Source organism: Lynx canadensis, chromosome D3 (assembly GCF_007474595.2).
Source record: "Lynx canadensis isolate LIC74 chromosome D3, mLynCan4.pri.v2, whole genome shotgun sequence".
Classification (NCBI taxonomy): Eukaryota; Metazoa; Chordata; class Mammalia; order Carnivora; family Felidae; genus Lynx; species Lynx canadensis.
The window spans coordinates 39,128,209-39,143,133 of NC_044314.2; the positions used below are offsets into that span (position 1 = coordinate 39,128,209).

Below are 14,925 nucleotides of genomic sequence, written 5' to 3' on the forward strand. Positions count from 1 at the left end.
TGTTGCCGTTTCTGAAAGTGGCAGCACAGTTACGCAACTGGAGAATTGGTATTTTGTACTCAAAAAAAAAATCTCAACTAGTGAAATAGCAAAAAAATTTTTTTACCAAATAGTTATACATTCTTCCCCCCAAAGCTGTAATGCACTATTCATCAAGAATAATGACACATTTTCTCAGTGTTCAAAGAGGTTTTTGGTTTGGAAAATATGAGGCACCAGGAACTTTACTTGATAAAACACACACAGTAAACCTAAGAACATACACGTGGAAACAACACAGAGAAACGACCAGTGGCTATCCATGCCCCACCAGCACTGAATGGTGTACTGGGGCCAGCTCATACCAGCTCATTCTTCGTAAATTGTTAGGAATTTCTTGAGCTTATATACCAAAATGAATTGCAAATATGTAATATAAAAGGAATAAAATACGTGGGTGAATTTCTTATTACTGGGTCGTAGGAAGTGCTTTCCTACACTATACTTAAAATTCAGGGAAAAAATAAGTTTCATTACACACATGCATGCACACACACACACACACACTTTTGCATGACAAAAAAACACTATGTGTTTATGTGTAAAAATAAATCATAAATTGGTAACATTGTTAGCTACAAAAGGTTAATAGGCCAATACATGAAGTTCTTCTAAAAAGAAAGAAATACCCAAAATTATATATTACAACATAAGGCTAGAAAGTAAACTCACAATTCCCAAAGAAAGCCATGCAAATATCCCTTAAATAGGGGTAAAATTACTCAACCCCGGTCACTTCTAATAAAGAGAAATGAAGATTAGCAGAAATCCAAATATTTATACAATATTCCTTTGACAAGGCTGTGGGGGCAATGAGGACTCTCATGCACAGCTTGCAAAAATGCAAAAAGTTGGGGTGGAATTTGGCAGTATCTAGAAAAGTTAAGTATGCATTTACCATTCAGTCCAGCAATTTCTTTAGGAATCTCTTGTTAGGAATTTATCTCAAACACATATGGGCAAAAATACAAAAAGATATATGCGGAAGGGTATTCATTGTAGTGTTATTTATAAATGCAAGAGAAAAAGGATTACCAATAAAAATGTCTATCAGTTGATGGCTCGTTGACTCATTTTGACTGCATCCAAACAAGAGAGTAATATGCAGCTATATATACTCCAAGTGGTGAAAAGTACCACAGTTTGCTAATATTCATTAAAGAAGGACTTACATAATTTTTTTAAAGTGTATGTAGAGGCAGGAATGGGGGAGAACAGTTTGGAGAAAGGAATATAAGCAGAATTCTGAAAGCATAGTTGGTTTTTATATTTTTATTTTAAAAAATTTAACTTTGAACAGTTTAAATACATAATTGTGAAGCAAACGGACTTGAAAAATTCCTGATATCAAAAGTAAAATGATGCACACGAACTCTATCTGTGTTCACGAGCAGTTGGCATAGCCCCCACACAGAGGAAATTTTCCAAGTGATCTCAAAAACCATAATTTTTTTTTTTTTAAAAAACGTTTATTTATTTTTGGAACAGAGAGAGACAGAGCATGAACGGGGGAGGGGCAGAGAGAGAGGGAGACACAGAATCGGAAACAGGCTCCAGGCTCTGAGCCATCAGCCCAGAGCCCGACGCGGGGCTCGAACTCACGGACCGCGAGATCGTGACCTGGCTGAAGTCGGATGCTTAACCGACTGCGCCACCCAGGCGCCCCTCAAAAACCATAATTTGATTCCACAGCATGCAAGCCTACGATAAAACCTTAAACTATTTTCAGTGATCATATTATTTTGGGCTGTTGTCTGTGTATTGTGGTTTAAAGCAAAGTTGTAATTATTTTGATGTCTGTGAAAGTTGGGATTTTTAGCAAGGGGCAAAGTAGATATAGACGTAAAAGCAATATGTTTAAGGAAAAACTCCCATTATCGTGTATTTGAACTGGTAGTATCAGTGAGAATTCAATGCATTTTTTTTTAAAAAAAACATATTTCTTCTTCCACTGAAAATTGCCTGAAAGAAATACCAATTTCAATTTTAATATTTAATTAGGCTTGTGGGCTTTTAATAGATTTCAGAGCAAATTGCATTATTAATGTCAAAGGAGTATATACTCAAAATCATTTACTTTTATAATGCTGCAAATATGCTCTGAGTGTGTTCAGGGATTACTCTTCCTTGAAGGCTGGGGCTCTTTGGTCTGCTTTAAAATTAAAGGTGCTCTAAGGACAGAATCACTGAGCTTTCGTCTGAAGCAGTTACTTTTAACTCAAAAGAGGGGTGCCCCAAGTTGAAAGGAAAAAAAGAAAGCATCTCATTTGGGAAGGAAACTAAGTTTTAAGTGTATATTCCGTTTTTCCAAAGCTAGGGAACCTTATCAGCTTTTTTCAAGTTTTGTTTGTAGTTAGTGCACAAGTCAGAAGGAAAGAGAAAGTTTAATACCAGAAGGGGAAAACAAACAAAACCTGAGCATTCCTTTTAGCCTAAAAAGCTGGAAACTGACAATTCTTTTTAAATATTCGACATGGGAAGTAAGACCTGATAGGTATTTCAGGACTTATCAAAACCTTATCAAAAGAATTGGGGGGGGGGAGTGCATTGGCTATAGGTTTTAGAGATAGAAACCGTATTTTTTAGTCTTGAAAAATCATTCATTTATTAAATTATTTAGTACCGACTAATAACAATAGCTACCACTTAGCAAGTCCTTCTGGAGCTTCCGCGTAATCTCCGTTGAATCCTTACACAGTCCTCTGAAGATATGTTGTGCAATTTTGTGGAAAACTTAATTGAACTTGCCCCAATTAAAAAAAAATAATAATGCCTAGACACCACTTGCCTTTTTCCTAGCATGATTGAAACCTATTTTGTGAGGCTCAGAGAGATGAAGTGATTTTCCCAAGGTCTCTCCTTAATAAAGGGAGGAGCCAGGATCAGAGCACAGGCTTTCTGACATCAGAGGCCACATTGTAAACCACTGAGCTAACAATCTGTGCAAAGGAAGCAAGTACTAAAGTATGTGATATCCTTAGGTATGAACTAATCTACTTTTTCTCTCCAGAAACACTCCCATTCTGGACATTTTATATAATGAATGGATCATACAGTATGTGGTCTTTTATGTCAGACATCTTTCATTTAGCATGATGGTTTAAAGGTCCATCTACATTATAATATGTATCAATACTTCATTCTTTTTTATTGCCAAATAATGTTCCATTCTGTGGCCATGCCATATGCTGTTTAGCCATTCATCAACTCAGGGGGACTAGGATTTTTCTCACTTTGGGGCTACTACGAATAACGCTGTAAACATTTATGTGCAAGTTTGGGTATATATGTTATGATTCTTTTGGGTATATACCTACAAGAGGAATTGCTGGTTTATTCGTATGGCAACACTATGATTAACATTTTGAGGAAATAACTCAAAATGAGATAGATGTCTTTTCATTTATTGTCAATCTTTAAAATTTTTTCTTAACTATGTCTTGTCATGCTTACACTACAAGCTTTATACTTCTTTGATTGCTGTTTCCTTTTGTGATGCTATTGTAGATGGAATGCTTTCCTTAAAATATTATTCTATATCTTTTCTATTTTTGGAGAGTGGGTAAAGTAGTAGTATTAATCATTTAAATGTTTGGTAGAGTTGAGGAGTGATGATATCTGTGCCTGGGTTTTTCTGAGAGGTTTTCAATCACTAACTCTCTTATTATAGGTTCACTTATATTGTCTCTTTCTTCTTGAGTCAGGTAGTTTGTGTATTTCCAGAAATTTGTCCATTTCAACTGAATTATCTAATTTATTGACACAATTATTCATAGGATTCCTTTGTAATCCTTTTTGTTTTCATAAGGTCAGTAGTGGTGTTCCCTCTCTAATTTCTGATTCTGGTTACTTGAGTGTTCTCACCTTTCTTCTTGGTCACTCTAGCTAAAGTCATGTCCGTTTTCTTCATCTTTTCAAAGAACAGCTTTTGGCTTTATTTATTTTCTGTATTTTTTTCTATTCTCTATTTCATTGATATTTTACTCCCACACTTATTATTTCTTTCATTTTGCTTACATTAAGTGTAGTTTGTGCTTATTTTCCAGTGTCTTCAGCAGAAAAGTTAAGACATTTATTTTTTTCTTCTTTATATATAGCCATATTGTGTTTTTGTCTTCATTTACCTTAAAATGTTTTCTAATTTATTTTTTCATTTCTTCTTTGTCCCACTGGTTATTTAGAAATATTTTCTTTAATCACCATATATTTATAAATTTCCCAATTTTTCTTAATGATTTCTACTTTTATTCCATTGTGACTGGAAAGCATACTTTATAGATTTCAATCCTCAAGTTAAAAGTTTGTTTTATGACCCAGATTGTGATCTGTCCTAAAGAATGTTCCATGTTTACCTAAGAATGATGTGTATTCTGCTAAACACAGAATATTTAGCACCCCATCTGTGGTGGGGTCTTTGTAAATGTATATTATATCTAGTTGGTTTATGGTGTTGTTCAGGTTTTCTATATTCTTGTTGATCATCTGCCTAGTTATAATATCCATTATTGAAAGGTTATTGAAGTATCCCACTATTATTATTGAATTGTTTACCTTCATTTCTAACAGCCTTTCATTTATTTTGGGACTCTGTCATTGTGTGTGTGTGTGTGTGTGTGTGTGTGTGTTTATATACATATATATATATGTATATATATATGTATATATATAGTTTTTGTTATATATTATTAATGAATTGACTCTCTTATCATTATAAAATATCCCTCTTTATCTCTAGTAACTTTTTTAATGTTTATTTTTGAGAGAGGGTACACCCATGCGTGAGCAGCAGAGGGGCAGAGAGAGAGAGAGAGAGAGAGAGAGAAAGAGAAAGAGAAAGAGAGAATCTCACACAGGCTCCATGCTGTCAGCACAGAGCCTGACTCAGGGCTCAATCTCACCAACCTGACCTGAGCCGAAATCAAAAGTTGGATGCTTAACCAACTGAGCCACCCAGGCGCCCCTCTAGCAACTTCTTATATCTATGTTGCCTAATATTAGTTATTTCTGTAACACCAGAAAAAGGCAATGGTAACTTGGATTATAGGTAGTGGTAGTACTGAAAATGAAGAGAAGTGGGCAAAATTTTGGACATGAAAGTGTCATATAAAAGAATGCAGGACAAATTGAATACTGCTTATTACTTCTACTCAAATACAACCAAAATAATTTACCTTTGCTTCCTAAATGGCTATGTAATTTTGGAAACCCAATGCCAAATGAAAATGTGGAGCCTCTTATTTAAAAATTAATATCAAGATGGTGATAACAGAGCATTACACAAAGCATGGTTAGTTTTTTGGTTATTGTGTGTGTGTGTGTGTGTGTGTGTGTGTGTGTGTGTGTGTGTGTTTTCATTGTTTGTTTTGCTCTGTTTTGTTTTTGAGAGAGAGAGAGAAAGCCTGCATGCGCACATGGAAGAGGGGAAGTGAAAGAAGGAGAAAGAGAATCTTAAGTGGGCTCCACACTTAGCATGGAGCCTGATGTGGGGCTTGATCTCACAACTCTGAGATCATGACCTGAGCTGAAATCAAGAGTGAGATGCTTAACTGACTGAGCCACCCAGGCACCCACATGGGACTCTTCTGAACATGGGATGTTGTGAAACACATACATGCCCCACTTTGTTCCTTTGATTTATTTAGCAAATTGGATGAACACTGTGTTTTCATAAAAACGATAGATAGTTACTGGTGGGAAGAAAGATAATATACGCAAAGATGGAAAAGATTAAAGATACAAGTGAGGATATTTTGAGTTTTTTGAGGAGAGGAGAAAACGGGCAACTGCCAATCGTGAATAAATACTGAAAAGGACTTTAAAGGAAAAAATTGCTATGAATTATTAATGAGCAATGATCCAAAAAGAAAAAATTTTGGTTCTTCTTGGCTCTATGGCTCTCTTTCTTTTTAGGAAAATGATGTTATCTAGCCCTTTTATGCCTCAAGGTTCACCCACCTGAACTTTTCTTTGACCTGCCCTTTTCACCCCTGTGTCCCTCATTTACTAGTCATCTTTTAAATCCTGAACTCAAAGCCTGGATAAAATGTGGTCATAATTTTCATAGCATCCTGAGTTTGTCCTTTGAAGGATGTACCACAGCGTATGGCCACATACACACACTACATGCCCCTACACACATTCACACACATATGTTATCATACTACGTTGGTATCCGTTCCTCAGTTTTATTGCTCAGTGCTACTTAAAAGCCACATAGGGAATCTGGTATAGGTCCTCCATATGCCACCATGTAAGTGGTTAGAAAGCAGGTTTGATAAATTAGCAGTTTAAATGTAGGTATTGTAATACTATGGTGAGGTTTACCTTGTATGTAAGTTACCCCCCAAAACCTATCATAGCAGGAAAGGTCTAAAGGGACCTGAGAAATAATTTGATAGCAACCTCTATTTTTTAAAGGCTATAGAGAAAGAAACAGGCCAGGAAAGTTAGGTACCTTGCTCAAAGTGACACAAGCTGACTTTTTGGTTATTTAGTTCATGTCTTTTGGTTTTTATGTATCGATATAACGATCTCCTGAGGACACAGCAAAGGACAATGCTGAACAATCCAGACTGTGTACTGCAGCAAAGAAACAGGACTAACAGAATAACCAGTGTGGCGTGCAACATGCCAACGTTCAAATGGGTGGCTTTCTTTGAGCATTGGCTTTGGGATGAGTGTAGGGGAGTTGAAGGAAGGAAGGAAGGAAGGAAAGGAAAGGAAGGAAAGGAAGGAAGGAAGGAAGGAAGGAAGGAAGGAAGGAAGGAAAGGAAAGGAAAGGAAGGAAGGAAAGGAAGGAAGGAAAGGAAGGAAGGAAGGAAAGGAAGGAAGGAAGGAAGGAGGAAGGAAGGAAGGAAGGAAGGAAAGGAAAGGAAAGGAAGGAAGGAAGGAAGGAAGGAAGGAAAGGAAGGAAGGAGGAAGGAAGGAAGGAAGGAAGGAAGGAAGGAAGGAAGGAAGGAGGCAAAAGACTAGTCTTGATAAATAACAGCTTCAGGCTCCAGCCAAAGAGAATTTCTCTACCTCACATTTGAAAAATGACTCTAGCTATAGTAACGGTAGCACCACAAATGGCTAATTACAGTTGTGAAGGAGCTCTCATTACTGGTTTTCAAAAGTCCATACTACCTGTAACACTGGCAGTGGCTACTGCTATTTTGATGGTGCTTGGCTTTTGCTTGTTTTTATCACAGAAAGGCATCCTGATTGGTCAGGCCCACAATTTCCTTTATTTGGGGACTTTCTTCATAAATTCTGGAAACCCCAAATGTTCTGTCTTCTAAACACGGTATTATCTTTAGCTTCTTGCTTCATTTTTAAGACATCAGAATAGTCATTCCCTGTAACAGATTTGGAGCGATGGAGAAAGGATCTATATACATATACATAAATCTTGAGAGCTAAAAAGGACATAGAGAAGATTAGCATTGTATGAGATGCAGCATCACATCTGATGGCTGAGAACTCCAGTTAATCTAAGTTTGAGAATTCTTGATTCGGGGATTTGTAGAGATCTTCTGAAAAGTGTAGAATGGAGCAGCTACTTTCAAGAGACCTAAGTGAATTAGCTACACATCTGAGTTTCTTTTTTGTAATGTTTATTTATTTTTGAGAGAGAGAGAAAGAGTGAGTGTACCAGCAGAGGGGCAGAGAGGGAGACACCGAATCTGAAGCAGGCTCTAGGCTCCGCACTGTCAGCACAGAACACGACACGGGGCTTGAACCCACAAACTGTGAGATCATGACCTGAGCCGAAGTTGGACGCTTAACCTACTAAGCCACCCAGGCAACCCACCGTACCTCTGAATTTCTAAGGCAGATGAAGACAATAAGAATTTAAACCATTAACTGGGAAGCATGATGTGCGTAGGCAGCCTAAATAGGAAGGTGAAGATTGAAGGAGACAGATGTTTGTGAAACCTTTTAAACTAATATAATAAGAACACAAACCCTATACATTGTACTGTGTTCAAGAAGAATGGGAGGGCAGAAAGATGAGAAAGGATACCCTCACGGTATTTGGACTTAATTTAATAGTAGTTTTGGGTTCTTATTTTCAAATCACTGTAAATAGGTACTTTCTTAATCTATTCAAGCTGCTATAACAAAAATACCATAAACCGGGTAACTCAAACAAAAAACATTTATTTCCCGGAGTTCTGGCTGCTATGAAGTCCAAGACCACAGTGCTGGCAGATTTGTTATCTGGTGAAAACCTACTTCCTGGTTCATAGCTGGCCATCTTTTCACTGTGTCCCCCCATGGTAGAAGGAGTGAGAGAGGTCTCTGGTGTCTCCCTTATAAGGGCACTACTCCCACTCATGAGGGCTGCACCCTCACAAAGGTCCTACCTCCAAATACCGTCACACTGGGGATTAGATTTCAATATATGAATTTTGAGAGGATGGCAAACATTCAGTCCACAGCAGGCACTTTAAGAGAAACAAAGTTAAATAAGAATCACTGATCTCAGGGAACTTATAGATCAAAATGAGATAAAATATTTTTTTCTTTTCCCGTCTAAACATCAGAATCCTTTAAGATTCTGATTGCATAGTACTTCCTCTGGGAAACTTGACTGTACCTTGCCACCTTGTGGCCCTTTGGGAGAGTAAATTATTCTCCTGGATATGTCTCTATTCTAGCACTGTACTTTTTTTTTTTTTTAAGTTTATTTTGAGAGAGAGAGAGAGAGAGCTCAAACATGGGAGGGGGCAGAGAGAAAGGTGAGATAGTGAATCCCAAGGAGGCTCAGTGCTTGTCAGCACAGAGCCTGAGACCTCGATTTCCCAAACCTGGAGATCATGACCTGAGCTGAAATCAAGAGTCAGACGCTTAACCGACTGAGCCACCCAGGTGCCCCCAGCACTGTACTTGAAAGCAGAAATTCTGTCTTGCTCACGATTACATCCCCTGAATAAATATAATAAGTGCTCAACCATTTTGGCTTAATGAACAATAGATTTTTAAAAATAGAACACGTAGTGCCAAAAGTGAGAAAGGTATAAAGAGAATTATTTATTGGATGGCAGGGGTGAAGGGTTTATTTTAGATAAAGCAAAGGAATCTGAGGCAAAAGGAAAGACTATACTGAATTTGAAGATTCTATGGGTAAAGGAGGAAGCCTCCAAGAAGTTTTATAAACTTCTGCTTTATTTTGAATACAGTAGCAACAGGAAAAGCTGGCCCCTGTTGGAGACTTCCATTGCAAGGAAAGGATGCCCTTCAAATCCTTTGTTAGCCAACCTCCATTTGTTTAGAGCTGGCAAGGGTCTGCACCCAGTGATCCAAATTTTCAAGTTGGAGTGTTATCCAAATGACAGCAGTTACAATTTGTGTAAAGAATTTATTCAAATTATCAAACTGAAATGAGAAGCAAGCAAGCAGCCAATCCTCCCGTTATTATCAAATCCAATTACATAGGACTTTGGAATGCTTTCTCTCTATCCGGAAGTTCACATTGAGCTGTCTAAAGAGGGCAATTGTAGTTTGCTGCAGTTATCCATTGGATCTCTTGAGTCTAAATTATATGCATAATGCATAAGTTAACTACTGATGTTTCCTCTCCACAAACTCCATCAGGCAGACTTTTCAATTTGTTTTTCAACTCTGATATAAACTGGGCTGATATACAGACCGAAATTTAACAAGACCAAATTGTAGTAATAATGGCCATAATAACTAACATTTGTGTCGTAATTTCTGGTTTGCCCAAATCTTTACATCCATTATCTTCTTTGCTCCTCACTAATATTCAGGGTTGTTGGCCATAAAGACGCTTTGGATCAGAACCTATAATTATGAGTCTAAGGAAGCTCGGCCATAAGATTCACCACCATTCTAGAGCTCATTGATAGTGATGTGACTGACTTTGTGTATGCATAGTGATGTCCCTAGGCATCAACATTCTGAACATCACTCTTCATCTGAAATTTTCAGAGGAATACTTCTATTCATGTACAGTCTTGACTTCTCATCTGTCATTCACTCTTCAATCCACTGTAGCTGGCTCCTCCCCACCATTTTGCTGAAACTGGTCAGGGAAAATTTGTCAATGATTCCACTTATTGTCAAACTATAGGTGATTTTTGTTTTACTGGATTTCCTGGCTATATTTAAATGTGTTGATGTTTAGAGCTTTGAAACATCCACTCTCTTGGCTTCTGTGATAATACACTCTCATTTCACTTTGCTCCTCAGATAATTCTTCTCCTGCCACATTCCCGGGCTTTCTCTCTCTCTCCTCATGCCTTCCACACTGGGATTCTCCTAGCCTCCTGCTCTTGTCCCTTTAACCCTCTTATTCTGCACACTGCTCAAAAGGAAGCCGACTAGCTCTTAGGGTTTTAGAATATGCTAAGAGTGGCATATCTCACCCATGTTTTGCCCTGATCTTCAGATTTTATATCTGGTTATCTACCAGGTAGCTTGATCTAGATATCCCAAGAAAACTCATATTCAATTACTTTAAAATAAATTCTTCATATCAACACCTACTGTTGCCTGTCTTATGGGGTTATCTCATGCAGGAATGCCTTCCTCTTCACCTGACTCATATCAGTTATTATGTTCTCTATGATAATTTTCTAGTTGCCTCCTCCATTAAGTTTTCTTCCTGTATGTTCCCATGATACCCTGGGCATGCCTCTTATTTAACCAGTTACCTGCTTTTCTCTATACTGGACTGTGCACAGTTTGAGGGCAGGAAAGGTGACTTTTTTTGACTCTCATATCACCAGTGTTAATAGATAACTGGCTTATATTCATGTTCAATGAATACTAGATGGATAAATGAATGATTCATAAAGGAATTGTTCCAATAAAATACTGTACCACTTTTGAGAACTTAATTAAATCTAACTGAGCACAGTAATAATCAGTTGAGGATGTCTTCTTACAGTTCTCTTTTTCTCTTAATACCTTGAAAAGCACAATAATGGAAGAAGAGAAGTGTTTCGGATCAAACATTTAAGACAAATGTTTTGGAATACATAAATTCTGTTTTAAACTGTATTCAGCTTTAAGTCCTCTGACTCAAGAGAGAAATATTTACATAGTTACCTGGGGAACCGTTTTTACCTTTACCTTATCCTCTCTATAACCTCTTCTGGTTCACTAGCCATATGCAAAGTAGTGTGGAGGCATGGGGAGGGATCCCTCATCATCCTGCTCCAGAAGATCAGCTGGGTGTTTCTGTTGTGTGAAAAATACATAAGATCTATTATGTGAAATTGTGTAGATAATGATTTTACAAAGTAGAGCCTAAAAGGGACTCACAGAGGTTAAGCCATCCCCTATGGTTAATTTGTATGTCATTTACACAATGGAAAGATCTACATGATGATAACATATGTGAAAAAAGATGACCATGTGATCTAATTAAAGTCAACATAATTGGGATTATGCAGTTATTATACCTCAGTAGATTCCAATAAACCTGAGTTAGTTTTCAATGCACATTCTATGGCCCATAGTGGAGACTTCGTTTGTATCTGGAGATTGTGCCATCGGGGTGTCCAACTTGTGGCTCTCTATTCTTAGAAAGCCCATTTCTTCCATGTGAATTCCTCTGATGACCTGTCTCGATTAGTATATTTTCCTCTCTTAAATTCTACTCTTTTCTGTCCTTATTTTGATTGCTTTTCTTTTCTTATAAATATGAGTTTCTCCACTTCTGTACTATCCGATACAGCAGCCATTAACCACCTATGACTATTGAAACTGAAATTAATTAAAATTGAGTAAAATTTAAAATTCAGTCTCTCAGTCACAGCAGGACACATTTCAAGTGCTCAGCTGCCAAAGAGGTGGGTGGGTACTATATTGAATTGAACATTTCCATCACCACAAAAAGTTCTATTGGAAGAAAAAAAAGTTCTGTTGGCTAGTGCTGATTCCAGACACTACTCTTCTTACCTTACACCATTACACTGACCTTTGGATGGTTTTATTACTTCAGAACTTTGTCTACATTTATTTCATTAAGCTCCTTGCATTTAATTATATATGTGTTTTTCTCTCAATAAAATGAGTGAGGTCAATGAATAGCTTTATGGAAACCTAAATGGTGATTCTTAAATAATAATGCTTTCATTCAAACTGCTCAGCTTTTAATTAACTTTGTAGCTATGTAGGGGCTCCAAGAAGAGCTACTAAGTTGTACCATAGGTGTTGAAAACTTCTTTGGTAGAGGCTGGCATTGCTTTAAAGCTAGAAACAAAACCAATTTTAAAAGAATTTCATTGTGACAGAATTTCAAATTGTGTGCCATCTAGAGAAAGCAAGACCAAACTGAAAATGTTTGAAATGCCACTGAGTTCATTCTATTTTTCCAGCTTTTCCCACATGGACCATGATAATAACCTAGAACTCAGGTGAAACTATGGAAGATTTACACACATATGTACTGAGATAACATAGAGCTTCAGAGAGACGATGCTTATCTGTAAACTTTAATGATTGGAAATTATGTTAATCAGTTGGAAAAAATGGAAGGGAAATTATAGGAATTGTCTGCAAAATAAATGGAAGCAGCTTTCAGTTTATCTGACTGAGCCCTCAAATCTTCCACCAGGTTATTGTGAGGTCAGGGAGCCACGGAGAAAGGGCTCTAAAAGAAAGGAGCGGCCCTGTGCTTTCCCTGGACTACCAAGCATATGTAACTGGTTTTACAGGTCAATATTGATCAGGCTTTCTGGCAGCAGGTTCTTAAAAGCCCAATAAAATGGGTCTTTATTTACTCTTAAGATCCTCTTTTTGTTTTGTGTTTTTGTGTTTGTGCCTCCTCACCGAAGGGAAGGAATGAAAAGGCGACTCATTAGAATTCTGGGACCTTTCTCTAGGATACAGTTCAGGGCTATCCAGGTGTTATGAGTGCATAATGGTTGGTTTGGCTTGTTTTCCTTCTACAACCTCCTCTGAACTTTGTCATGTCCTCTGGGAATCTGTCTACACAAACCGGTTAAATTTTACTGGCTTCACCAGCCCGCTGCTACTCAGGAAGGAGCTCTTTGGGGAGTTCAGAATGTTCTACTTTTCTAGGAAGTCAGAAATATCACTCTCTGTATGAAAATTGAATTAGCCATTTTCTACATTCCTCTTTCCTGGGTTCAGGTACTGATGCACCTTCCTGAAATAGGCACCAGGCTGCTCCCCTGCCTCAGTAGAGATCTTGAGTCTGTCTGCCTGAATCACTCCAAGAGGGTAGGAAGGCCAGAGTTGCCTTATTTTTTCTCTTTCATGTTAACAAATTTCAAATGCCAAATATGATTACAATTACAATGCTAATATTTTCCTTTTGTGGTTTCAAGGCACACAGTCATTTTAAATGACATTTGGTTCTTGGCTAACATACAAATGCTTCTTCTGAGAGCCCTGCTTCCATCCACATATAGTTTCTGGAACTAGTGGAAGTATGTGGGTCCACAGAGTGAAAGCTGCCTTGTGTCATTGTTTGGTCCACTCACTCAAGTTCAGAATTAACAAATGATTAATGCGTGGTGACTAACATTCTGGCCAATATCTCAGTGGCCTCGGGGAAAAACAAATTATATCTGGTGATTTAAACTCATTAGGGAATGATCCTCTTGAGTACAGTAGTCCCTCCTTATCCACAGGGGATATTTCCAAGACCCCTAAGAGATGCCTGAAATTATGAATAGTTCTAAACCCTAGATGTACTATGTATTTTCCTCTATTACATACCTATGATAAAATTTAATTTATAAATTATGTTTTTAAGTGTATGTATTTATAAATTTAGTAATTTATAAATTAGGCATAATAAGTAAACAATAACTAATGAAATAAAATAATTATACAATATACTGTAATAAGTGTTACATGAATGGGGTTGCTCTCTTACCCTTTTTGTGATGGTTTGAGATGATAAAATGCCTATGTGATGGGATGAAGTGAGGTGAATGACACTGGCATTACGACATTAGCATTAAGTTACTATTGACCTTCAGACTATACCTCAAAAGGAGGATCATCTCTTTCTGGATGAAACTGATTCCAGGTAACTGAAACCCTAGAAAGGGAAACCATGGATAAGGAAGAACTGCTGTACTCTGAATGTATCTAAAAGTAATTTTTACACTACTTAAATTTAGGAATTTTTTTCTGGTTCCTATTTCTGGCAATATAAGTGACTCTATTGTTTCTTGGGGCAATATTGTAAAAATAAACATTTTTTTATTTTAATTCTGGTATAACATAACATAGTGTTATATTAGTTTCAGGTGTACAATGTAGTGAGTTGTCAGTGCTCTATATTCAGTGCTCATCACCGTAAGTGTACTTTTAAACCCTTTCACCTATTTAACCCATCCCCCCACCCACCTCCCTCGGGAACCATCTGTTTGTTCTCTATATTTGAGAGACTTTTTTTTTTTTGGTTTGTCTCTTTTATTCTTAGTTTCTTTTGTTTCTTAAATCCACATATGAGTGAAATCATATGGTATTGTATTACACTGACTTATTTCACTTAGCATTGTATCCTTTAGTTCCATCCATGTATTGCAAATAGCATGGCAAGATTTCATTCTTTTTTATGACTGAGTAATATTCCATTATATGCACACATACACATATCAGTGGATACCTGGGCTGCTTCCATACGTAGTCTGGCTATTGCAAATTATGTGGCAATAAATGTAGAGGTGCCCGTATCCCTTTGAATTAGTGTTCTTGTATTTTTTTCATAAATACCAAGGAGAGTGATTACTGGATCATAGGCTAATTCTATTTTTAACTTTCTGAGGAAGTTCCCTACTGTTTTCCACAGTGGCTGCACCAGTTTGCATTCCCACCAACAGTGCAAGAGGGTTCCTTTTTTCCACATTCTTGCCAACATTTGTTGGTTCTTGTGTTACTGAGTCTAGCCAT

The 14,925-nt window shown here is 37.3% G+C and overlaps 1 protein-coding gene across 2 annotated transcripts in view; it reads left to right on the forward strand.

Annotated features, from left to right (window-relative positions):
* NOL4 (nucleolar protein 4) overlaps positions 1 to 14,925 on the forward strand; it is a 417,756-nt gene that overhangs the window by 354,261 nt on the left and 48,570 nt on the right. The window lies entirely within an intron of this gene.